This window comes from Cervus canadensis, chromosome 31 (genome assembly GCF_019320065.1).
Source record: "Cervus canadensis isolate Bull #8, Minnesota chromosome 31, ASM1932006v1, whole genome shotgun sequence".
NCBI lineage: Eukaryota > Metazoa > Chordata > Mammalia > Artiodactyla > Cervidae > Cervus > Cervus canadensis.
This window is the reverse complement of record NC_057416.1, coordinates 192,730-219,282: the sequence shown is the minus strand read 5'-3', so window position 1 is coordinate 219,282 and position 26,553 is coordinate 192,730. Positions and strand designations below refer to the sequence as shown.

Sequence of the window (26,553 nt, the reverse complement as noted above, 5' to 3'; positions counted from 1 at the left end):
AATCATAAGAAGGCTAAATTTATAAAAATAATCAAAATGAACAAAGTGCAAGTATAGATAAATAACCAAATCTTACTTATATTCCCAACTGGGTAATCAAAATATCTCAAGTAGAACAGATTTGTTTGCACTGTATTTTCATAGAGATGATCCAGTAATATTTCCATCTAGTTTATAATATCTAATAATACTTCTGCTATTTTTCAGTATCTCCATCATCTTTTTTGCTTATAGTTTTACATAGGTGTCTATGGAGGGCCAGATTCTGACTTTCATGTGTAAATTTTGCATAAACCATAATCCATGAACTTCAAAGATGAACTATAGAGCTTGATACAAGATATTTTGGGTCATGTAGACATTAAAAATGGTAACAGCATATGCTATTCTTATAGCTCATTAATAAAATACAAATTATTAGGTAATAAAGAGGTCAGAATATGTTGCTTTATTTAGCAAAGTCCTCTTTCATAAATCTGCCTCTCTGAATGAACTTTGAAGCAAAATATTATCCTCTTCTAGGTAGAATCATGTGGTCAAAGAAGCTTATTATTCTTCCTCCTTTACTTAGTCTGAATTCATGAGGGACTACAGCTACAAAGTGGTGGGTATTTTTAATAAATCACAGTGTATGAGAAAAACATCCTATCTCAATTTTTCATCACTGTTACATGAAGATTCCTTACATTATCTCAAAGAATTCTCAAACACGATACTATTCACTAAATAGAACCAATTATTTGGGTCGATTAGATGTTCTGTAATTTATTTCTCCAGTTTCAGGTACTGTTGTAGACTGAAAATGTGTGTCCCTCTCCAAAATCATAAATAAGTTCCTTTTAAATGTGGTGAAGTTGGAGAGGAGCTTTAGAAAATGTTAGCTAATGAAGGTTGTTCCCTGACAAGTGAAGTTAATGTCCTTATAAAGAGACTTCAGAGACTTCACTTGACCCTTCTGCCATGTGAGGACATAGGGAAAAAGGGCAGTCTATAAACTTCCCTGGTAGCTCAGATGGTAAAGTGTCTGCCTACCATGCGGGAGACCTGGATTTGATTCCTGGGTTGGGAAGATCCTCTAGAGAAGGAAATGGCAACCCATTCCAGTACTCTTGCCTGGAAAAATCCATTCCAGTAATCTTGCCTGGAGAAACACAGAGGCTCCTCCACCCATGGACTCGCAGAGAGTCGGACATGACTGAGCGACTTCACTTCACTTCACTTCACTTCATGAACTAGGAAGGGGACCTCCCCAGCTCTGGGAATCTTCTGGGACATTAATCTTGGGCTTCTGAGCCTCCATACCTGTGAAAAATAAGTGTGTATGGTTTAAATCATCCAGTCCATGATATTCTGTAATAGCAACACAGAAGGACCAAGATTGAACTTTAGTTAATATTCAACTTTGGGTAGATATCAAATGAAGAGATAAAAGTCTTTGTTAATATGCTAAACTCGATGTTTATTGATCTGTAATTTCCCTGAGGTCATGAAAAGTTACTTAGTTGTCTATGTTCTCTTTTCCTTGCACAATGTATGGAACATAGAAACAACTCTATAGATTGTGTCGACTACTTGAATTCTTGATCTGTTGAAGGGAATTTTTACTGAAAATTCTGATTGACTCTATCTACATTAAATACATATTTAATATATAAATATATAAAACATATATTTAAATTTGCTACAAATATTAACTTTGTTATGTTATTTATGTTATAGTTATGAGTGCTTTACATACAGGTGTTGTTTTTTTCTTCCCCTTTTTCATGTGCTCTATCATATCACTGTGGTAAAATTCCATACATTTCCAATGACTTAAGTTTCAAACATTTAAAACCTGGCAATATAAATATTGATTTCAGTAATAATTTGAAATTTTTCCATTTATTCTGTCAGGTTTCACACCATCTAGAAGGTTCAATTTTGGGACAATTTCTACTCTTCTCCCCAATAGTTTCCTCTTCCTCTAAGCTTTAGGCTCATTTGGCAAAGGTAGAAAATGTCCAATGAAAATATATTTACAATGTCATGACACTACCTATTTTAGGAATACTGCATGTTTTAAAATCTTGTTTTCCTATCCAGAATAAAACACATATTGTGAAGGATTGAATGGTGTCTCAAAAATTTTTGTATTCTTCTCCACAAAATGGACATAAATCTTACTTTATGATTTTCTTCTTTGAAAGGAGGACACTTTAATCTACATTTGACCTCACACTTATCAATGAGCTGGTCAGAAAAGGCTTAGTGTCTTTTGCATCCATGCCTCTTTTGACATAATGATCTAGCTTCTCACTTCATGGGTACTGTATGTCTAATTTAAGAAGTCAATGGATTCTGTGATCTAGCAATATTTAGCAAACATTTTAAGGTTATGAAGTTGTAACAACGAGTAAGAACACTACCTTCAGGATCAGGAGACATGAGTATTATTTCACACTATGCCCTCATCTTCCTCTATAAATTTAGCAGATTTCCCTATTTCTACATGAGGTTTACTTAAGTAATTGAAAGGTGTTTCCAAGTTCTGTGATTCTGCCAAGTCAGTGTGTTTATTGTTGTAAATATTTATATTAACTTCTACTTCAATTAGTAGTAAAATTGGAGGAGTTATGAGACCACAGCCCACCTCCCCAAACTTTTCCATTCCTGGTAAATAACTTAGATATCCTACTAGGAAGTCTTCAGAATCGACTAATATTATATGAACTCTACACTGTGTACTTTGTTACTTTGAGGACATGTTTCTCTACCTATTGAAAAGCATGAAGATGCCCATAAGAACTCTTTGGCAGGTAGATGAACTTTTTTGAAATTAGGACCTACCAAAAGTCATACCATCCCTCACCTAGTTTCTGATCAACTGTGATATTATCCATTTATACAATAACTTTTACTTTCATTCCAGTTTATTGCTCAAATTTGAGAGTCTGAGTGGCTCTTTGTCCAGGGCTTTACTACATTCTGAACTTGAATTTGTATTCTAAAAACAGAATTTCTTGATATAATTCCAGGCTCTCCTTTTTTTGAAAAATCACTTTCATAGACAACATTTTCAGATTTAGATCAAACAGAGTCTCTATCCATAGCATGCCACTCTAGTCTCTGGGGAGCTGGAATACACAGGTGTAGGGATTCTAAAGTAACCACTCTATCAGCACAGTAGCTATTTAAGTAGAGGCTGGATAACCACTCAATGGGCCATTGTGAATGGATTTCAACTTTTTATTGGTTGGGAATGATGACTCTGTCAGTACATGCTAATTCTCTGATATGAATCTGGCTTTCATTTCAGATATGAAAGAGTCAAGAGATTTTGACTATAATACTTTAACAAAATCCGTATTTCTCACAATTGTTTAGATGGTTTTAAATCCTCATTCAGATTTTCTTTGGCATCTGTCATCACAAATGTTGTTATGGCACTATCATATTAAAGGTTCTAGTCAAACTAGGTTTGGTCATGTGATTTCAGCATTCATAAACTCTTTTCCTTCATGACACATTCTCTGGATTCAATCTGGAATTCTGTACAATTTATTTGTCTTCTTATTAACACAAGCAAATGTGAACATGAGAATACCCAAAGTTAATTGAATTAAATTTATTTTTTTAAGAAAATTTCAAGTATCATAATGTATTTCTTTTAGTTTGTAGTTATAATAGGCCTCATGGTTGGTGACAGCCTAAACTTGTAATAACACTTAGCTTATAAAACAGTAGTTTAAAGATAAGTATCCTGACCCAGGATTTAGTGGTCTGGCTTCTTATTGTGCCTTTGAAAATAGTATTAGAATTCCATGTCCTGTATTTCCTGTTGTAAATTATGCATTCATACATATTTTTCCATTCCATAAGAATATTATAAGAATAATTTTAAATGACTGAAATAAATGCATTCTACACACTCTGAATATAATTGAAAAATAGAATTATTTTCATCATTGTCATGTTGATCTAATTCCAGAAGTGAAGCAAGATACAACCAAGATACAAATGAAAAAATATGTAAAGAGCACCTTGTGTGAAGTGCCACTATTATAATAGGGTTCATATCATGCACTTACTGTGCATTAGAAAGCAGTATTTAAAAGTTTCGACTTGTTAAATGGTAGCTCAATTTCAAAACTAAAGTATGTAAAGAAAAGAATTAAATCAAATAGTACCCCCCTAACTGATGACTTTATACAATAATCAATATTCAGGGTACATCTTAAGCTCATTTGCTATCAAACACCTAAAATCATAAATGGTTAACTTATTTTGTTCTCTTGGCATAGTGTTTTGTCTTCATGTTGATCAAGAAAGAGATGACAATGAAAGATGAATTCTCTAAAATTTATCTTCTAAAGTTCAGTTATGTTACATGAAATAATTGGGTTGTTGGCAGGATCTGCTAATGATGGTGAAATACCCCTGAGGTCCTATTAGCCTGAGGTAAGAATTCGTACAGGTAAGCCTGTATAGAATTCGTCTGCATGCAAGAAACGTGGTAGCACTTTTAAGGTTCAAAAGAAAGCCTTATGTAAAGGCACCATCTATAAATCAGCAAAGACATTCACTGTAGTTGAGCTAGTTGACATTTTTAATCTTACAACTTACTTATTGGTGAACTGACAACTACCTAGGGTTCTGGCCATGGACCCATGTCAGACACATTCATAGGTAAGATTTTGTTATTCAGGAAATCATATAATTTTGACTCTCAGGTTTAAATGGATCTTAGAAACCATATAATCACCTCTCTTTCTCACCAATTTAAATCATTTCTTCAGCATGTAAAATATCAAGAAAGTGGGGAGGGAGGTGGGAGGGGGGATCGGGATGGGGAACACATGTAAATCCATGGCTGATTCATGTCAATGTATGGCAAAAATCACTACACTATTGTAAAGTAATTAGCCTCCAACTAATAAAAATTAAAAAAAAATCAAGAAAGGTAGACTCATTACAACACTATCAATTTAATAGTGAAATATTTGCTTTTTATTTATATATATAGAAATCATATATCAATAGAAATAGAATAACAAAATAATTAATTAAAATAAATTAGAATAATCATATAATTTATGTTTGCATCTAAAATTTCCCCAATTAATGATATAACATAAGAATTTTCCTATGATATTATACAATTTTGAGAAAACACTTATTAAAAACTACACACTAATCAAATATATGAAGTGTATTTTAATTGATTTCTCCAAAGTTGAACATTCCATGTAGTTTCCAAATTTTCCACAGATCTTAATAATTATGTTGAACACTTATGTAAGTAATGATCATTCTCTTTTAAAAGTATTTTCCTTTAATGTCTATACCTAGAAAGAGTATTGTAGAGTCAAAGAAAAAGGAAAACTGATTTTTATGTCTTCATGGTGGTTTCTAAAATACTTATGTCTACTTGTTACTTTATATGCATTCGCCTCTTTTCAGTTCTGTTGGGGCACCAGTCTCAGCATAAGGAAATATGGTGGAGCTGCAGAACTTTGTTTCCACTTAAGTGTAACATTTTCATTTCAGATAATTTTAAAAAATCTCTTTACTTATTTTAAATGAAAACACTTTTTTTTTCCAGAATGCATTGTATTATATTTACGTTTTATCTTCTCTTTATCTTCTCTGGGAAATTTATCTTCATTGATTTTTCATTCTATTCAGTTCAGTTCAGTTGCTCAGTCGTGTCTGACTATGCGATCCCATGGACTGCAGCACGCCAGGCCTCCCTGTCCATCACCAACTCCTGGAGTTTACCCAAACTCATGTCCATTGAGTCGGTGATGCCATCCAACCATCTCATCCTCTGTCGTCCCCTTCTCCTTCTGCCCTCAGTCTTTCCCAGCATCAGCGTCTTTTCAAATGAGTCAGCTCTTCTCATCAGATGGCCAAAGTGTTGGAGTTTCAGCTTCATCAGTCCTTCCAATGAACATTCAGGACTGATTTCCTTTAGGATGGACTGGTTGGATCTCCTTGCAGTCCAATGGACTCTCAAGAGTCTTCTCCAACACTGCAGTTGAAACGCATCAATTCTTCAGCCCTCATCTTTCTTTATAGTCCAACTCTCACATCCGTACATGACCACTGGAAAATCCATAGCTTCGACTAGATGGACCTTTGTTGGCAAAGTAATGTCTCTGCTTTTTAATATGCTGTCTAGGTTCATTCTATTAGTAATGCATTAGTAATTCTATTAGTAATTTCTATTCTGTAACCAGGAAATATGGAAGTTGGGTGCTATGGGAAGATAGGGGAAAAAAGCATAGCAATGTATATGGCAAGCATAATAGAGTGGGAAGATCATTCCTATCATGGATGGATGAGCTGCTGCTGTTTGGTAATAAAATTTCAGACATTAGGAGCATTTAACAGGGACACTCTTCATGACTTTATGTGAACAAATATACATTCATATACACAGTAAGTGTTTAACAAATATTTGTTAATGAATGAACTGCAATAGCTACATTTAATAATAGAGTTTATATGTGTTTTTCTTAGTTGATATATATATATTTATGCTTATAAATATGTTGGCTTACTTATTACTCCAACTTTTTCAGAAAATTATTTATTTTATTCCCCGTATTAAATTTTTTTCCTTTTAAAACATTGAAAATAAAGATTTCCTTTGCTTAATAGACTACCTTGCAATAAACAACCATCAAAGAGTTTTTTTAATCTAAGCATACTGAATTTGTATAATTATTTAAGATGACTGTTAAGTTGTATGTGAAACTGAATTTTGAAGAATAAAATTGTTATTTTAAAAACACTGAAATTATCTTGACAATAATATGACCTAGTAAGATAATTTCTCCTAGAGGCCATTATTATTTTCCTATGTACGCCTTACTGTGTGCCAGAAAACATTAACCTGGAGTGTAGTTTTCTTTCGAACATTAATTTATTTTTCTCATTGAGAATTATGGAAAATAGAGCTAGTGGACAGGAGAAACTGATTCCTGCTAAGTTTATGGTTTGAGGAGCCTGCCTTATGCTCTGCCGTGGAGAACGGCAACTCAGCAAGCATTTGCTCATCACTTAACAGATTTCAGGCACTGCCCACATCATGCCAGGCCACGATGGTAAGTGAGGAAACACACCCTAATAATATATATGTTCTGCAAGGTACCAGCTGGCCTGTGTTGCCAAGGATTTATCCATTTCCCTAAACTGCTTGTTTGTGATAGATATGTATTGACCATGTATTTCTTTCCACAGTTAGAGCTGAGGTTTCAAATGTAAATCCTCATGGAAGAAGGAACAACTCTTACCTGCAGGCTTGATCACTCAGCTTACAAGGTGTGTGCATGCATGCTAACTCATTTCAGTTATGTCTGACTCTTTGCAACCCTATGAACTATAGATTGTCAGTATCCTCTACTTTTGGTGGTTACTATTTCTAAACTCACAGAAACAGAGGAGAGCGCAAAAGCATGGGACACCAAGATGACTTAGTAAAGTAAAACAGAGTTGGGAAGAAAATACAGATCTCATGTAGATAGCCCAGTGTTTTCTTCTTAGTAAATTACACATCAGCTATTATCTTACAGATAGTTTACAGGTGACAGGTAGTAGGTGTCTGAAGAGATAAAAAGCCATCACAGAAGAAGTTAGAAAGAACTGGAAAAAGTACTGGGGCAAAAATTCCAAGGACATGCTCCACAGTCACCCTGACTGCTCTAATTTTGTTCTAAGAAATTTAAATGACAAGCCTTTCATGATTCAGAAGTATTGTTCTTTATTCCTTTGCAGGTAATTCAGGTCCCAGGAAGGTGTTACTTACTGAAGAGATCTGCTCATGCCTCCCAACAACATGACTGAATTTGTTCTCTTGGGGCTCACACAGAACCTACACCTGCAGAAAATACTCTTCATTGTCTTTCTGTTCATTTTCCCATTCACTATGCTAGCCAGTCTGCTCATTGTCATCACCATCTCCCTCAGCCCCACACTTTCTGCCCCCATGTACTTCTTTCTCACTTACTTGGCCTTCATACATGCCTCTTACACATCTGTCATTACGCCCAAAATGATCATTGACCTGCTGTACCAGCGGAGAACCGTCTCCTGGGGTGGCTGTTTAACTCAGATGTTTTTGGAGCACTTCCTGGGAGGACCAGAGATCATACTCCTTACTGTCATGGCCTAGGAACCCTACACGGCCATCTGCAAGCCTCTGCCAGCTACACGACCATCATGAGACAGGGGCTCTGCCAGCTTCTGGTGGTGGTGGCCTGGACTGGGGGAATCCTGCATGCCACAGTGCAGATTCTCCTCACAGTCCACTTGATCTTCTGTGGTTCCAAGGTCATTGATCACTTCACCTGTGATTTCTTCTGTGTTGCAACTTGCCTGCAGCGACACCTACAGGTTGGGAATGGTGGTGGCAGCTCACTCAATGGGGATGCTTTCACTGATTTTTTTTCCTGCTCCTCATCTCCTACATAGTCATCCTGAGCTCCCTGAAATCCCATGGCTCTGAAGGACGGCACAAGTCTCTCTCTACATGTGGTGCCCACTTTACCGTAGTGGTCCCTTGTATATGCAGCTACACTTGTCCTGTGGCCACTTACCCTGGGGACAAATTGGTGGCTATGTTCTTTGCAATCCTCACTCCCATGTTAAATCCTATCATTTACACAGTGAGAAGCACAGAAGTGAAAGGTGCCATGAGCAGTTTGTTGACACTGGAGTGGAGAGTAACTTAGGTTATCCACTATGCCAAGAAAAGGATATACATGTGGGAATGATTATATATGTAAACTGGGGGGTTAAAAAACAAACAAACAAACAACAACAACAAACACTTTTGCAGATCCCTGACAGGAAAAAAAAAGACCTAGAAACTAACATCTATTGGAGATTTAATGATAATTAGGCATTTATATTGCATAGGAACCTGGAATGTTAGGTCCATGAATCAAGGCAAATTGGAAGTGGTCAAACAGGAGATGGCAAGAGTGAATGTCGACATTCTAGGAATCAGCAAACTAAAATGGACTGGAATGGATGAATTTAACTCAGATGACATTTATATCTACTACTGTGGGCAGGAATCCCTTAGAAGAAATGGAGTAGCCATCATGGTCAATAAAAGAGTCTGAAATGCAGTACTTGGATGCAATCTCAAAAATGACAAAATGATTTCCAAGGCAAACCATTCACTATCACGGTAATCCAAGCCTATGCCCCAACCAGTAACACTGAAAAGCTGAAGTTGAACAGTTCTATGAAGACCTACAAGACCTTTTAGAACTAACACCCAAAAAAGATGTTCTTTTCATTATAGGGGACTGGAATGCAAAAGTAGGAAGTCAAGAGACACCTGGAGTAACAGGCAAATTTGGCCTTGCAGTATGGAATGAAGCAGGGCAAAGGCTAATAGAGTTTTGCCAAGAGAAAGTACTGGTCATAGCAAACACCCTCTTCCAACAACACAAGAGAAGACTCTACACATGGACATCACCAGGTGGTCAACACCGAAATCAGATTGATTATATTCTTTGCAGCCAAAGATGGAGAAGCTCTATACAGTCAGCAAAAACAAGACCAGGAGCTGACTGTGGATCAGATCATGAACTCCTTATTGCCAAATTCAGACTTAAACTGAAGAAAGTAGGGAAAACCACTAGACCATCCAGGTATGACCTAAATCAAATCCTTTATGCCTATACAGTATAAGTGAGAAATAGATTTAAGGGACTAGATCCGATAGACAGAGAGTCTGATGAATTATGGACGGAGGATCGTGACAATGTACAGGAGACAGGGTTAAGACCATCCCCATGGAAAAGAAATGCAAAAAGAAAATGTAAAAAGGCAAAATGGTTGTCAGAGGAGGCTTTACAAATAGCTGTCAAAAGAAGAGAAGTGAAAAACAAAGGAGAAAAGGAAAGATATTCCCATTTGAATGCAGAGTTCCAAAGAATAGCCAGGAGAGATAAGAAAGCGTTCCTCAGCGATCAATGCAAAGAAATAGAGGAAAACAACAGAGTGGGAAAGACTGGAGATCTCTTCAAGAAAATTAGAGATATCAAGGGAATATTTCACGTGAAGATGTGTTCAATAAAGGACAGAAATGGTATGGACCTAACAGAAGCAGAAGGTATCAAGAAGAGGTGGCAAGAATACACAGAAGAACTGTACAAAAAAGATCTTCATGACCCAGATAATCACAATAGTGTGATCACTCACCTAGAGCCTGACACCCTGGAATGTGAAGTCAAGTAGGCCTTAGAAAGCATCACTACAAACAAAGCTAGTAGATGTGAAGAAATTCCAGTTGAGCTATTTCAAATCCTGAAAGATGATGCTGGGAAAGTGCTGCACTCAATATGCCAGCACATTTGGAAAACTCAGCCATGGCCACAGGACTGGAAAAGGTCAGTTTTCAGTCCAATCCCAAAGAAAGGCAATCCCAAAGAATGCTCAAAGTACTGCACAGTTGCACTCATCTCACATGCTAGTAAAGTAACGCTCAAAATTCTCCAAGCCAGGCTTCAGCAATAAGTGAACCGTGAACTTCCAGATGTTCAAGCTGGTTTTAGAAAAGACAGAGGAACCAGAGATCAAATAGTCAACATCCACTGGATCATCAAAAAAGCAAGAGACTTCCAGAAAAACATCTATTTATGCTTTATTGACTATACCAAAGCCTTCGACTGTGTGGATCACAATAAGCTGTGGAAAATTCTGAAAGAGATGGGCATACCAGACCACCTGACCTGCCTCTTGAGAAACCTGTATGCAGGTCAGGAACCAACAGTTAGAACTGGGCATGGAAAAACAAACTAGTTCCAAATAGAGAAAGGAGTACGTCAAGGCTGTATATTGTGACCCTGCTTATTTAACTTATATGCAGAGTACATCATGAGAAATGCTGGGCTGGAAGAAGCACAAGCTGGAATCAAGATTGCCAGGAGACATATCAATAACTTCAGATATGCAGATGACACCACCCTTATGGCAGAAAGTGAAGAGGAACTAAAATGCCTCTTGAGGAAGGTGAAAGAGGAGAGTGATAAATTTGGCTTAAAGCTTAACATTCAGAAAACTAAGATCATGGCATCTGGTCCCATCACCTCATGGGAAATAGATGGGGAGACAGTGGAAACAGTGTCAGACTTTATTTTGGGGGGCTTGTAAATCACTGCAGATTGTGACTGTAGCCATGAAATTAAAAGACACTTACTCCTTGGAAGGAAAGAGATGACCAAACTAGATAGCATATTAAAAAGCAGAGACATTACTTTGCCAATAAAGGTCCATCTGGTCAAGGCTATGGCTTTTCCGGTGGTCATGTATGGATGTGAGAGTTGGACTGTGAAGAAAGCTGAGTGCCAAAAAATTGATGCTTTTGATCTATGGTGTTGGAGAAGACTCTTGAGAGTCCCTTAGACTGGAAAGAGATCCAACCAGTCCATCCTAAAGTTGATCAGTCCTGGGTGTTCATTAGAAGGACTGATGTTGAAGCTGAAATTCCGTTACTTTGGCCACCTCATGTGAAGGATTGACTCATTGGAAAAAGCCCTAATGCTGGGAGGGATTGGGGGCAGGAGGAGAAGGGGACGACAGAGGATGAGATGGTTGGATGGCATCACCAACTCGATGGACATGGGTTTGAGTAAACTCTGGGAGTTGGTGATGGAGAGGGAGGCTTTGGGTGTTGCGGTTCATGGGGTCACAAAGATTCAGAAACTGAACTGAACTGAACTGAGGAGGCATTTATAGGAGACGGCAATGGCAACCCACTCCAGTAACTCTTGCCTGGAAAATCCCATGGACGGGGGAGCCTGGTGGCTTCAGTCCATGGGATCGCTAAGAGTCGGATACGACTGAGTGACTTCACTTTCAATTTTCACTTTCATGCACTGGAAAAGGAAATGGCAACCCACTCCAGTGTTCTTGCCTGGTGAATCCCAGGGACTGGGGAGCCTGGTGGTCTCCCATCTATGGGATCACACAGAGTCGGACACAACTGAAGCGACTTAGCAGCAGCAGCAGCAGCAGCAGGTATTTATAAGACATCTTGATAACTTGTACTTTAACAAGGCTTCAATGTTCACATTCATAGATTCAGAATAAACAATGGAGAGAACAACTATTAATATTTACTCTTCTGTTGATCACTGTAGAACAAGATTCTCCCCAGAGTCTTAGTTCTATTTTACTAAATTCTTTATGTATGTTATTTGGATGAAATTGACTTTTTCTTAGGATCTTGATGTAAGAAATTATTTATTTATTTTTGCTTAGCCTATGGTATATCCAGTAGGAAATAGAAATTCTTAGACAGAATGAAGCAATCACTGATTTTTTTTTGTACGATGAATTTATCAAAAGCAAAATGAGAGACAGCCACTAAAAGGGAAAATGTTAATTGTCGATTTATCTCTAATTCTTTTTGTTGCACAAATTAGACCAGAAAATTTGAAATTACTCTTAATTTGTTCTTATATGCTTAAATATCCTTTTGGCTTACAGATTTTCTTGAATATAAAGAAAATGTTTTCTTTTGCTATATCAAGACTTGAGGAGACATTAGAAACTAGAAACTAGACTTTATTTTGGGGGGGGGGGCTCCAAAATCACTGAACAAGGTAACTGCAGCCATGAAATTAAAAGATGCTTACTCCTTGGAAGAAAAGCTATGACCAACCTCGACAGCATATTACAAAGCAGAGACATTAGTTTTCCAACAAAAGTTTGTCTAGTCAAAGCTATGGTTTTCCACCAGTCATGCATGGAGAGTTGGACTATAAAGAAAGCTGAGCAATGAAGAATTGATGCTTTTGAACTGTGATGTTGGAGAAGACTCTTGAGCATCCCCTGGTCTGCAAGGAGTTCCAACCAGTCCATCCTAAAGGAGATCAGTCCTGGGTGTTCATTGGAAGGACTGATGCTGAAGCTGAAACTCCAATACTTTGGCCCCCTGATAAGAAGAGCTGAATCATTTGAAAAGACCCTGATGCTGGGAAAGATTGAAGGTGAGAGGAGAAGGGGATGACATAGGATAAGATGGTCGGATGGCATCACCGACTCAATGGACATGAGTTTGAGCAAGCTCTGGGAGTTTATGATGGACAGCAAAGCCTGGAATACTGCAGTCCATGGGGTCCCCAAGAGTCAGACAGGACTGAGCCCCAGCGACTGAACTGAAACACCTGTTATCAAATTTAAATAGAAAGACATTTGTTTAGTTTTCAGAGCTGTAGCTCTGTAGGTCTGCTACATATGTTTACATCAAATAAACCCTTTATTATCTATCAGGCATATTCACCTCAGTTGATTTATTCACAAACTAAACAGGTATTAATAGTTCCATTTTTATTATCCCCATTTTATGTAGAAGCAAATTGAAGACATGAAAAGCTTACTGACTTAACTGACTCAGATCACATACGCTTCCCCCATAAAATGTGTCAGGAACTATCACACTGAAATGTAGGTTTCTTTCACAAGTTTCAGCTACATCTTTCAATCCAGGTCTTTAAAACTCAGTCCTACTTTCTTTCAAAAGAAATACAGTTGTCTGTCTTATGTCAAAGTCTATGGATAATAAAATTATGTGCAGTTTTAATGATTCAGTTTGTCCTTCAAGGAGAAAAATGTGTTGTTTTCGCTGTGTTACATTGGTTGTAGCTTTGTCTCAAATGTAGTGCTAGAAGTTGGTAGCATGTTAACTTTTTTTTAAAATTAAAACCCCCCTTAAGATTTATTTCTCATTAATGAAAAGAAGCACTAAAGTAGGTCTTCATAAACACAAAGTGACTGATGCAAATTTTTGGAAAGTTGGAGACGCCTACAATGCTTCTCTATGTAGTTGAAAGATATCTGGTTATTCTACATTATAACATAACTCATAAATCAGAACTCCTCTGACTATGACACTCCAACTCTTGTTATTTCTCAAAAAAGCAACTCTCTCAGACTCAGTGATGTCCTGGGACTATTTCTTCCATAATCTGAACGTGCAGTACCACCTGAGCGTGATCCTGGGGTGACAGTGTTCACTAAGTTGTGTGTGACTGTCCCAAAATTCTAGCAAAGAGAACCTTTTCTATGAAGTCTTGATCTGAAAGCGTGTATAATTACCACTTATCTATTTAAATGACCAGGTTTGTAATTACTGGTGAGAATGAAATATTTCAATAGAATCTAGGCTAAATGATATGTGGTTCATTTTGTCATGTGACTGTTAAGAGAGGACAGGAGTGTAACCCATGAGTTACATAGGAAAAGTACTGGGTAGATGTTGTTTCTACTCTAAGACCAAAGAGAAGATATGAAGAAGGGAACAAAGGCTAATGGTGTCTTAGCTGTACCAGAGGCTCCCTGGAGGAGTGAGAAGATCAAGGCGGCACAGATTATAAACTGTCAACAGCAAACTGGGAAAGCACAAGAAGAAGGAAATGGAAAAGAGGCAGGCATTCTCAGTGGATAGAATCTTGCTGGTTTGTAAGTTTAAAGCTTGTTTATGTAAATCCATGGCTGATTCATGTCAATGTATGGCAAAAACCACTACAATATTGTAAAGTAATTAGCCTCCAACTAATAAAAATAAATGGAAAAAGATATATATATATATGTATTATAAAGCTTGTTTATATGCTCCTTTGCTCTCATCACCAAGAATCTTCTCTGAGGAACAACCACCACCTGACTAGACTGCCTCTTCCTCTTCACGATACTCTGTGTTGTCCTGGTGTGAAAAATACCAAAGACAAATCTGATCATTGGCTACATTGCAAAGGTTGACCCTGAGGGATTTTTCTCTTATTTTTGTGGCGGAGTGCATTTTCTTCTTATTAGCTCTATGTTGACTTCCATTTCCTATGCTATTTACACTCTCTTGATTGCTTCAAGGAAATCCTTGCATCAAGGAAAAGACGTGATGATCTTTTTTTGCAGATATATTTGCTTTTGTGGGTATCAAGAAAAGTGGGATGTGATAGCCTCAAGGAATGAAATTCAAGTTGTTGATTTTCAAAAGAAGTGGTGTTCCACTTGTATGAAAGCGATGTTTAGAGTAAAACAGAACAACTCAATAACTGAGGAGACTGATACTCTGTATACGTGGTAGCATCTTAAAGAGCTAACGAGGTGTAATTTCCATAGGGATTTTCCTATTGATATCCCATCATATTAACATTTATTTTGGGGAAAAAATTGTCATTATGGCCAATTTAATTTAGGTAATTTTGACTTATTTGTTTTATTCACAAAATACCATTCAGTGCAACAATGAGCCACAGAGTTATAGGAGCTGGGATATTCAGCACAGTAATCCAAAGGTTGTGTTTGTGTGGAACTTAAATTCCAGTGAGCATAGATGGATAATAAGCAAGTAAATGATTAACTAGAAATATAGTTTTGTTAGTAATGAGTAAGATGAAAACATTTTATGAAAGGGTTATGCAGGGTAGAAGAAATGGATAGGGATTCATGTAGGTGCTTGTAGTACAGCTAGAATTTCAATTTGGTCTGAATAAATAACCACATTATGCTTCCTCCTTTTTGAAAAATAAGTAGGTTATTTAAAAATGTGCATTTGACATGGGAGAAATGCCTCTCCTAATAAGGTAAAAATAGTTCCTTGGGGGACAAATATTCCTCACTGTTTCTACGTATAATGCAGAGATATACACAACTCACATAGATAGTAATATATTTGTGATATAACTACTTTCAAGTGACATATGATTAAGGAAACAGAATATCTAAGAAACACCTTTAGGGGCCAATAGTGGACAAAGATTGAGAGATATTGCCTTTAGTAATATATTTGTGATATAACTACTTTCAAGGGACATATGATTAAGGAAACAGAATATCTAAGAAACACCTTTAGGGGCCAATAGTGGACAAAGATTGAGGGATATTGCCTTAGCTTATGTCTACATGGTCAGGTAAAACCATGGAGTAACTAGAATGTTAGTAAAGTGCATCCAAGCACAGATGTTGGCCCATCATCTGTGAGGATCATCTTCAGTAAAACTTAGAGACTCCTTCTTCTTAGAAGATTTCCCAAGTCAGTGGTCAACTCCATTAATGAACCAGTTGTAATCTGTGATACGTTTTCCACAATAGGAAAAAAAATGAAGGCTCTAACTCCAAACATTTCTAAATATAAAGCCTGCCATGGGGCTTCCCTCATAGCTCAGTTGGTAAAGAATCTGCTTTCAATGCAGGAGACCTGGGTTCAATCCCTGGGTTGGGAAGATCCCGTGGGGAAGGAAATGACAATCCACTCCAGTATTCTTGCCTGGAGAATCCCATGGGCAGAGAAGCCTGGCAGGCTACAGTCCACGGGGTCACAAGAGTCGGACATGACTTAGTGACTAAACCACCACCACCACTGTTATACATGCATGCTAAGTGGCTTTAGTTATGTCCAACTTTTTGTGACCCTGTGGACTGTAGCCCACTAGGCTCCTCTGTCCATGGGATTTTCCAGGCAACGATACTGGAGTGGGTTGCCATATCCTACTCCATGGGATCTTCTGGGCCCAGGGATGAAACCCAATCTCTATGTTTCCTGCATTGGCAGGTGGATTCTTTACCACTGGTGCCAACTGGGAAGCCCATCATTATGCAGGGATAAAGAATTTATTTATTTTTTTGGGGTGGTGAATATTTTCAAACCCATTATAATGACAACTGTCCTGCACTTAGACGTGACACAATATCAATTGTAGTTTTGAAAGATGTAGAGACTACCAAATAAAGCAATAGAATATTTCAGTCCTGGTACTAGCCAGGTGGCCAAGAACAAGTTCTATTGGCTTTACTTCACCTACATTATCAGGCAAATGAATCAATGTGTGGCCATTTTACTGAAGAAGAGATCTTAGTTGTGGAGAAACTGATTGAATGAATAATACCATGAGCTGGATTTATGTTTGTGGGGCATCTTCTTGGCCTGGCTCTAGTAAACCTCTGCCCCTAGGAAAAGTGAATCATTGCAGGGCTGGATGGAAATTCACTTATATGGTGATTTGTGCCTCAGTCAGCAGAGACACAGTCTCAAAAGGATGCAGTTCATTGTGTGTGTGTGTGTGTGTGTGTGTGTGTGTGCACATGTGTGTAGTAGAGTTTTATTAAAGTATAAAAAGGGACAGAGAAAACTTCTGACATAGACATCAGAAGGAGGATGGAGAGTGCCCCCCTTGCTAGTCTTAGCAAGGGAGCTATATACTTTTTTAAATTGGCTATTACAATAAATGAAAAGAATGTCTCAAGGTTGTAAAGATCTTACTAGACTCACTCCCACAATTTACATTTTAAGAAGGCAGGATTAGAACTAACACTAGAAAGATCTTACCAGATGCATTCCCATAATACACATTTTAAGGTAACAGGATTACTCAAAAGGTTTTCTTTTCCTTTTTTTTTTCATTTATTTTTATTAGTTGAAGGCTAATTACTTTACAATATTGTAGCGGTTTTTCCATACATTGACATGAATCAGCCATGGATTTACATGTATTTCCCATCCCGATCCCCCCTCCCACCTCAGTCTCTACTCTATCCCTCTGGGTCTTCCCAGTGCACCAGGCCTGAGCACTTGTCTCATGCATCCAACCTAGGCTGGTGATCTGTTTCACCATAGATAATATACATGTTTTGATGCTGTTCTCTCGAAACATCCCACCCTCGCCTTCTCCCACAGAGTCCAAAAGTCTGTTCTGTACATCTGTGTCTCTTTTTCTGTTTTGCATATAGGGTTATCATTACCATCTTTCTAAATTCCATATATATGTGTCAGTATACTGTAATGATCTTTATCTTTCTGGCTTACCTCACTCTGTATAATGGACTCCAGTTTCATCCATCTCATTAGGACTGATTCAAATGAATTCTTTTTAATGGCTGAGTAATATTCCATGGTGTATATGTACCACAGCTTCCTTATCCATTCATCTGCCGATGGGCATCTAGGTTGCTTCCATGTCCTGGCTATTACAAAAAGTGCTGCGATGAATATTGGGGTGCACGTGTCTCTTTCAGATCTGGTTTCCTCAGTGTGTATGCCCAGAAGTGGGATTGCTGGGTCATATGGCAGTTCTATTTCCAGTTTTTTAAGGAATCTCCACACTGGTCCCCATAGTGGCTGTACTAGTTTGCATTCACACAAACAGTGTGTAAGAGGGTTCCCTTTTCTCCACACCCTCTCCAGCATTTATTGCTTGTAGACTTTTGGATAGCAGCCATCCTGACTGGTGTGTAATGGTACCTCATTGTGGTTTTGATTTACATTTCTCTGATAATGAGTGATGTTGAGCATCTTTTCATGTGTTTGTAAGCCATCTGTATGTCTTCTTTGGAGAAATGTCTGTTTAGTTCTTTGGCCCATTTTTTGATTGGGTCATTTATTTTTCTGGAATTGAGCTGCAGGAGTTGCTTGTATATTTTTTAGATTAATCCTTTGTCTGTTGCTTCGTTTGCTATTATTTTCTCCCAATCTGAGGGCCGTCTTTTCACCTTGCTTATAGTTTCCTTTGTTGTGCAAAAGCTTTTAAGTTCAATTAGGTCCCATTTGTTTATTTTTGCTTTTATTTACAATATTCTGGGAGGTGGGTCATAGAGGATTCTGCTGTGATTTATGTCGGAGAGTGTTTTGCCTATGTTCTCCTCTAGGAGTTTTATAGTTTCTGGTCTTACATTTAGATCTTTAATCCATTTTGAGTTTATTTTTGTGTATGGTGTTAGAAAGTGTTCTAGTTTCATTCTCTTACAAGTGGTTGACCAGTTTTCCCAGCATCACTTGTTAAAGAGGTTGTCTTTTTTCCATTGTATATCCTTGCCTCCTTTGTCGAAGATAAAGTGTCCATAGGTTCATGGATTTATCTCTGGGTTTTCTATTCTGTTGCATTGATCTATATTTCTGTCTTTGTGCCAGTACCATACTGTCTTGATGACTGTGGCTTTGTAGTAGAGTCTGAAGTCAGGCAGGTTGATTCCTCCAGTTCCATTCTTCTTTCTCAAGATTACTTTGGCTATTCGAGGTTTTTTGTATTTCCATACAAATTGTGAAATTATTTGTTCTAGTTCTGTGAAAAATACCATTGGTAGCTTGATAGGGATTGCATTGAATCTATAGATTGCTTTGGGTAGTATAGCCATTTTGAAATACTGATTCTTCCAATCCATGAACACGATATATTTCTGCATCTGTTTGTGTCCTCTTTGATTTCTTTCATCAGTGTTTTATAGTTTTCTATGTATAGGTCTTTTGTTTCTTTAGGTAGATACACTCCTAAGTATTTTATGCTTTTTGTTGCAATGGTGAATGGTATTGTTTCCTTAATTTCTCTTTCTGTTTTTTCATTGTTAGTGTATAGGAATGCAAGGGATTTCTGTGTGTTAATTTTATATCCTGCAACTTTACTATATTCGTTGAATAGCTCTAGTAATTTTCCGGTAGTCTTTAGGGTTTTCTATGTAGAGGATCATGTCATCTGCAAACAGCGAGAGTTTAACTTCTTCTTTTCCTATCTGGATTCCTTTTACATCTTTTTCTGCTCTGATTGCTGTGGCCAAAACTTCCAACACTATGTTGAACAGTAGTGGTGAGAGTGGGCACCCTTGTCTTCTTCCTGATTTTGGGGTAAATGCTTTCAATTTTTCACCATTGAGGGTAATGCTTGCTGTGGGTTTGTCATATATAGCTTTTATTATGTTGAGTTATGTTCTTTCTATTCCTGCTTTCTGGAGATTTTTAGTCATAAATGGATTTTGAATTTTGTCAAAGGCTTTTTTTCTGCATCTATTGAGATAATCATATGGTTTTTATCTTTCAATTTGTTAATATGGTGTATTACATTGATTGATTTGTGGATATTAAAGAATCCTTGCATTCCTGGGATAAAGCCCACTTGGTCATGGTGTATGATTTTTTTAATATGTTGTTGAATTCTGTTCGCTAGAATTTTTTTTAAGGATTTTTGCATCTATATTCATCAGTGATATTGGCCTGTAGTTTTCTTTTTCTGTGGCATCTTTGTCTGGTTTTGGAATTAGGGTGATGGTGGCCTCATAGAATGAGTTTGGAAGTTTACCTTCTTCTGCAATTTTCTGAAAGAGTTTGAGTAAGATAGGTGTTTGCTCTTCTCTAAATCTTTTGTAGAATTCAGCTGTGAAGCCATCTGGTCCTGGGCTTTTGTTTCCTGGAGGAAACAGTTTTGATTTCCTTGCTTGTGATGGGTCTGTTAAGATCTATTTCTTTCTGGTTCAGTTTTGGAAAGTTAAACTTTTCTAAGATTTTTGTCCATTTCTTCCAAGTTGTCCATTTTATTGGCAGAGAGCTGCTGGTAGTAGTCTCGTATGATCCTTTGTATTTCAGTGTTGTCTGTTGTGATCTCTCCATTTTCATTTCTAGTTTTGTTGATTTGGTTCTTCTCCCTTTGTTTCTTAATGAGTCTTGCTAATGGTTTGTCAATTTTGTTTATTTTCTCAAAAAACCAGCTTTTAGCTTTGTTGATTTTTGCTATGGTCTCTTTAGTTTCTTTTGCATTTATTTCTGCCCTAATTTTTAAGATTTCTTTCCTTCTCCTAACCCTGGGGTTCTTCATTTCTTCCATTTCTAGTTGCTTTAGGTGTAGAGTTAGGTTATTTAGTTGACTTTTTGAGGTAAACCTGTAATGCTATGAACCTTCCCCTTAGCACTGCTTTTGCAGTGTCCCATAGGTTTTGGGTTGTTGTGTTTTCATTTTCATTCATTTCTATGCATATTTTGATTTCTTTTTTGATTTCTTCTATGATTTGTTGGTTATTCAGAAGCGTGTTATTTAGCCTCCATATGTTTGACTTTTTAACAATTTTTTTCCTGTAATTGAGATCTAATCTTACTGCACTGTTGTCAGAAAAGATGACTGGAATGATTGCAATTTTTTTGAATTTGCCAAGGCTAGATTTATGGCCCAGGATGTGATCTATTCTGGAGAAGGTCCCATGTGTGCTTGAGAAAAAGATGAAGTTGATTGTTTTGGGGTGAAATGTCCTATAGATATCAATTAGGTCTAGCTAGTCCATTGTGTCATTTAAAGTTTGTGTTTACTTGTTAAATTTTCTGTTTAGTTGATCTATCCATAGTTGTGAGTGGGGTATTAAAGTCTCCCACTATTATTGTGTTACTATTAATTTCCTCTTTCATACTTGTTAGCGTTTGCCTTACATATTGTGGTGCTCCTATGTTGGGTGCATATATATTTATAATTGTTATATCTTCTTCTTGGATTGATCCTTTGATCATTATGTAGTGTCCTTCTTTGTCTCTTTTCACAGCCTTTGTTTGAAACTCTATTTTATCTGATCTGAGTATTGCGACTCCTGCTTTCTTTTGGTCTCCGTTTGTGTGAAATATTTTTTTCCAGCCCTTCACTTTTAGTCTGTATGTGTCCCTTGTCTTGAAGTGGATCTCTTGTAGACAGCATATATAGGGGTCTTGTTTTTGTATCCATTCAGTCAGTCTTTGTCTTTTGGTTGGGGCATTCAACCCATTTACATTTAAGGTAATTATTGATAGGTATGGTCCCATTGCCATTTACTTTGCTGTTTTGGGTTCACGTTTATACAGCCTTTCTGTGTTTCCTGTCTAGAGAAGATCCTTTAGCATTTGTTGAAGAGCTGGTTTGCTGGTACTGAATTCTCTCAGCTTTTCCTTGTCTGTAAAGCTTTTGAATTCTCCTTCATATCTGAATGAGATCCTTGCTGGGTACAATAATCTAGGTTGTAGGTTATTCTCTTTCATTACTTTAAGTATGTCCTGCCATTCCCTTCTGGCCTGAAGGGTTTCTATTGGAAGGTCAGCTGTTATCCTTATGGGAATCCCCTTGTGTGTTATTTGTTGTTTCTCCCTTGCTGCTTTTAATATTTGTTCTTTGTTAATTTGATTAATATTTGTCTTGGGGTGTTTCGCCTTGGGTTTAACCTGATTGGGACTCTCTGGATTTCTTGGACTTGGGTGGCTGTTTCCTTCCTCATTTTAGGGAAGTTTTCAGCTATTATCTCCTCGAGTATTTTCTCATGGCCTTTCTTTTTGTCTTCTTCTTCTGGGACTCCTATGATTCAAATGTTGGGGCATTTCACATTGTCCCAGAGGTCCCTGAGGTTGTCCTCATTTCTTTTGATTCTTTTTTCTTTTTTCCTCTCTGCTTCATTTATTTCCACCATTTTATCTTCTACCTCACGTATCCTATCTTTTGTCTCTGTTATTCTACTGTTGGTTCCCTCCAGAGTGTTTTTGATCTCATTTATTGTATTATTCATTTTTAATTGACACTTTTTTTATTTCTTCTAGGTCCTTATTAAACATTTCTTGCATCTTCTCAATCTTTGTCTCCAGGCTATTTATCTATAACTCCATTTTGTTTTCAAGATTTTGGATCATTTTTATCATCATTATTCTAAATTCTTTTTCAGGTAGATTCCCTTTCTCCTCCTCTTTTGTTTGACTTGGTGGGCATTTTTCATGTTCCTTTACCTGCTGGGTATTTCTCTGCCTTTTCATCTTGTTTAGATTGCTGTGTCTGGAGTGGGCTTTCTGTATTCTGGTGGTCTGTGATTCCTTTTTATTGTGGAGGTTTCACCCAGTGGGTAGGGTTGGACAATTGGCTTGTTAAGGTTTCCTGGTTAGGGAAGCTTGCGTCGGTGTTCTGGTGCGTGGAACTGGATTTCTTCTCTCTGGAGTGCAATGGAGTGTCCAGTAATGAGTTTTGAGATGGGTCTATGTGTTAGGTGTGACTTTTGGCAGCCTGTATGTTGACACTCAGGGCTATGTTCCTGTGTTGCTGGAGAATTTGTGTGGTATGTCTTTCTCTGGAACTTATTGGCTCTTGGGTGGTGGTTGGTTTCAGTGTAGGTATGGAGGTTTTTGGATGGTCTCTTATTAGTTAATGTTCCGTGTAGTCAGGAGTTTTCTGGTGTTCTCAGGTTTTGGGTTCAAGTCTCCTGCCTCTGGATTTCAGTTTTATTCTTCTAGTAGTCTCAAGACTTCTCCATCTATACAGCACTGATAATAAAACTTCTAGGTTAATGGTGAAAAGATTCTCCACCGTGAGGGACACCCAGAGAGGTTCATAGAGTTACATGAAAAAGAGGAGAGGGAGGAGGGAGATAGCGATGAGCACGATGAGAAAAAGGGGGACTCAAGAGGAGAGAGACAGATCTATGCAGTTCTCTGTTCCCAAAGTGTTCTCCGTAGCCCAGACCCCCACAAAGATTCACAGAATTGGATCGGGAAGAGAAGGGGAAAGGAGGAAATAGAGGTGTTCTGAGGTAGAAAATGGAGAGTCAAAAGTGGGAGAGAGTAATCAACACACTCCTGAATAAAAATGGGAACTGAATATTGGATTCTTAAATGTCCAAAATTTATATCACATACTGAAAAATAAAAATTAAAAACCTATAGTAGAGGTTAGACTCTTAAAAATACCATATTAAAAACAAAAACAAAAGCACAAAAAATTTTAGAAATATATATGAAGTTCGGTTTAAAAATAGGGCTTCTCTTTTTTTTTTTGCAACGTTATGGTGAAATGAAAATGAAAATTAAGGCCCTCTTCTTTAGGAAATAATTGTCCCCCAGATTACTCATTCCATTAGTAGTGCAGCCTCCTGTAACCAGGAATGATGGGAGATGGATGCTATGAGTACATGGGAGAAGAAAGCATGATAATGCATGTAGCAGATGCATAAAACAGTGGGAAGGTCATTCATATTATGGGTGGGTGCTCTGTTGCTGTTTGGTAATAAAATTTCAGGCATTCATAGCATTTAACAAGGGCAAGCTTCATGATTTTGTGTGAACAAGCATACATACATTCATATACATGGTGGTGGTGGTGGTTTAGTTGTTCAGTCATATTCAACATTTGAAACCGCATGAATTGTGGTGCACCAGAGTCCTCTGTCCTTGGGATTTCCCAGGCAAGAATACTGGAGTGGGCTGCCATTTCCTTCTCCATCAGATACATAGCAATTACCAAATAAATATTTGTTGAATGAATGAACTTGTGATAGATACTTACAATAAGTAATATATTTTATATGTATTTCTGTTAGCTGATGTTTATATTTTTACATGTATAATACATTACCTATTTAGCTTATCTGTTAAACTACTTCTTTCTGTTCCTCATATTACATTTTTTTTTTCCTTTTAGATTTTGAAGCTAAGGATTTCCTTTTCTGAACAGATCCTCTTGTGCTGAATACCCACGTAAGAGATTTCTTATTCAAGTCTGTTGAATCTGTAAATGTACTGAAGATGACTTATGCTAAAATGTACACAGATCAGAATTTTGAAGAATAAAAATATCAATTAAGTCACTATAATTGTCATGAAACTACACTTTCCTAGAAGTGATTATTGTTTTTATACTTACTCCATAGTGTGTGTCAGAAAGTATTAACCTGGAGTGCAGCTTCCTTTGAAACATTAAATTATATTTCTTATAAATAGAGTTGAAAGACAACAACACTTGAATTCCTAGTAAGTTTATAGTCTGGGAAAGCAGGACTATTTTTATCTGTGGAGAATGGCAATTCACCAAGCATTTCTTACCACCTAGTTTGTTTCAGGAACTGCAGACACTGTGCCAACCACTATGGTACATGCAGTGAGGAAATGCACTTCAGTAGCGTGTGTGTTCCAGTAGGTACTAGGGAATGTTTGTCACCAAAGACTTCCATACATTTCCCTAAACTTCCTGTTTATGAGAGAGAATTTTTAACTGTTTTTCTTGTCGCAGTTAGAATTTAGAATTCAAATGTAAATCCTCATGGAAGAAGGAATAGTTCTTACCTTTGTGCAGGGCTTCTCAGTTTATGATATACATCTGATAATTACAATTTGTGATCTTACAGGCACAGAGGAGGTCTTGGAAGCATGAAACACTGAGATGATGCAGTAAAGTTAAATGGAGTAGGAACCAGAAAGAGAATCCAGATCTAAAGTAATTAGTGCCATATTTTCTCAGTAAGAGTGAGCAAGTGAGTGAAAGTTGCTCAGTCATATCCAACTCTTTGCTACTCCATGGACTATACAGTCCATGGAATTCTCAAGGCCAGAATATTGGATTGGGTAGCCTTTCCCTTCTCCAGGGGATCTTCCCAACCCAGGGATCAAACTCGGGTCTACTGCATTACAGGCGGATTCTTTACCAGCTGAGCTACAAGGGAAGCCCTTTCTCAGTTAAATACACATCAAATATTGTCCTTATAAATGTTTTACAGGTGTTAGTACTAAGGTGCCTAAAGAGATAAAAAGCTATCATGGAAGAGTTAAGAAAGACTTGACACAGATATTGAGGCAAAAGTGCCAAGGACATGCTCCATAGTTATACTGACTACTCTACTTTTGTTCTAAAAAATTCAGACCAGAAACCCTTGATGACTAGTAGGTATCATTCTTATTCCTTTGTAGGTAATTCAGACATCAGGAGGTGTAGTTCCAAAATGGATCTCTTCATATCTCCCAATAATGTGACTGAATTTGTTCTCTCGGGACTCACACAGAATCCACATTTGCAGAAAATACTCTTTATTATCTTTCTGCTCATTTTCCTGTTTACCATGGTGGCCAGTCTGCTCACTGTCATCACCATCTCCCTCAGTCCCACACTTTCAGCTCCCATGTACTTTTTTCTCACTTATTGGCCTTCATAGATGCCTTTTACACATGTGCTACCACCCCTAAAATGATCACTGACCTGTACAAGAGGAAAACCATCTCATGGGGTGGCTGCCTGACTCAGCTTTTTTGGTACATTTCCTGGGAGCATCAGAGATCATTGTCCTCATTGCCATGGCCTGTGACCATTATGTGGCCATCTGCAAGCCTCTGCACTTACACGACCATCATGAGACAGGGGCTCTGCCAGCTCCTGGTGGTGGTGGTGGCCTTGACTGGGGGGATCCTACATTCCACAATGCAGATTCTTTTCATGATGGACTTGACCTTCTGTGGTTGCAATGTCATTGACCATTTCATGTGTGATTTCTTCTCACTGTTGGAAATTGCCTGCAGTGACACCTACATGCTTGGAATGGTTGTGGCAACCAACAGTGGGGCCACGTGCTTGTTCATTTTTTCCATGCTACTTATATCCTACACCATCATCCTGAGCTCTCTGAAATCCCATGGTTCCGAAGGACAATGCAAAGCCCTCTCTACATGTGGCTCTCACTTTACAGTAGTGGTGCTTTTTTTCTGTCCTTTGTATTTTCAGCTACACACGTCCTGTGACCACTTACCCTGCAGACAAGTTGGTGAGTGTGGTCTTTATAATCCTCACTCCCATGTTAAATCCTATCATATATACAGTGAGAAACACAGAGGTGAAAAATGCCAAGAAGTGTTTATTAAAGAGGAGAGTAACAGGCTTTTCATGATGCCAATAAAGTGACAATTTATATACATAACGAGGATTATACCTCTTGTGAAAGAAAATGAAGACATTTTCCAGATAAATTGCAGAAAAATAATCTTAGGGACTAGTATATGTTAAGTATCTAACATTGGCTAATTATTTTGGGGCATTT

At 37.6% G+C, this 26,553-nt stretch overlaps 2 pseudogenes; both read left to right on the top strand.

The window, feature by feature from the left end:
- The first annotated feature begins 7,804 nt into the window (after nucleotides 1–7,804).
- Nucleotides 7,805–8,717, top strand: LOC122432224 (annotated as a pseudogene).
- A 16,750-nt stretch (nucleotides 8,718–25,467) lies between these two features.
- LOC122432262 lies at nucleotides 25,468–26,403 on the top strand (annotated as a pseudogene).
- The last annotated feature ends 150 nt before the right edge of the window (nucleotides 26,404–26,553 follow it).